This window comes from Bos grunniens, chromosome 10 (assembly GCF_055505025.1).
Source record: "Bos grunniens cultivar Pamir isolate PY7600 chromosome 10, Bosgru_T2T1.0, whole genome shotgun sequence".
NCBI classification, from domain to species: Eukaryota; Metazoa; Chordata; class Mammalia; order Artiodactyla; family Bovidae; genus Bos; species Bos grunniens.
Window position 1 is genome coordinate 1,915,518 of NC_141174.1, and position 1,261 is coordinate 1,916,778.

Consider the following 1,261-nt stretch of genomic DNA (forward strand, 5'->3'; position numbering starts at 1 on the left):
TGTACACATGCACACTCCTCCCCCGACACCCACACAGGTCCTCCAGTCCACGGTCAGCCCTGCACTGCTGTCCGTCATGTGGTTCTCTCTGCACTCCCAGCAAAGGGGGACATGCCTCTTTTGTGCTCTGTTGGCCCTTGTTCAAAGTGTGTGCACTGCACACTCACCCCCTCACACGCCCAGGTGTGTACTCAGATGGGGAGATGCACCTGGGTGTGAGCGCCCCTCACGTTTTAGGAGAGAGGTCGTGTGGCCTGTGGATCCAAGACCCCACCTTCATGCCGCCACCTTGGCTTCTGCCTCCAGCATCACTGGGCTTTCGCCAGACACATCTGAATTCTGAAAAGCAAAATGCCGTTTTCGTCAATCATTTCATTTTGAAAATGGGAGAGATAATGCAAAGTTGACCCAGCCAATGCCCTTTCTGTGCAGATACGAGGTACACTGTAGCTGCGGTTTAAATACTAATTATATGCCAGTTTTAGTTTAAAGTTTTTTTGTGTTTGTTCTTTTGCAGGAGCAGTCAGGGGAGTGACTAAAAGCTTATTCATTTGCAGGGTTTTTATTTTGGAAATGAACATGCTGGCACAATTTTAATTGGGTTTTAGTTGTTGTTGTTTTAATTCTCACAGTGATGGCTTGGCTGTGTCTTTTGGGAGCGCAGAGGGAAATTGGCATCTGGTGTTTGAGGATTCTGGGGATTTGCACCATATTTATGTGTAATAACTATACAGTAAATAAACAGAATGAATAATTAAGTGAATAATGAGTTTCTCAGAAAAGAAGGCTCCTCTTAAGACTGCGACAGACATTCCCACGTGTGAGCCACCCCTCTCCCTCGTGGTGATTCCATGCTGCTCTCTGTGTCATGGCCCCAGGTGGAAACCAGTGAGGACGTTTTTCCAAGTGGAAATCAAGCTTGCTGTTAATCAACGTGGACTGATACAAAGAAGATATTTTTTTCCAATTGTAAGGATGCTGGCTTTATGTCTCTTAAAATTATCTTTTTTTTTTCTTTACCCTAGAGAGAGATATTTGCCTCTTTAAATATAAAATCCATGAGATTAAATTTCACTGAGCAGTGTTTCTCGGGGGGACTAAAAACTTGAAATTCTGGGAACTCACTGTGTCTCGTGAAGTTATCTAAGTGCCTGTTAATGCTCAGATTAGCCAGTCCAAGGTGCCCTTGCTTCTAGAGGCAATCCAGGCCCAAAACGAGTCTTCCCAAAGATGAAACCACTGTGTAATTACTGTTCCTTCT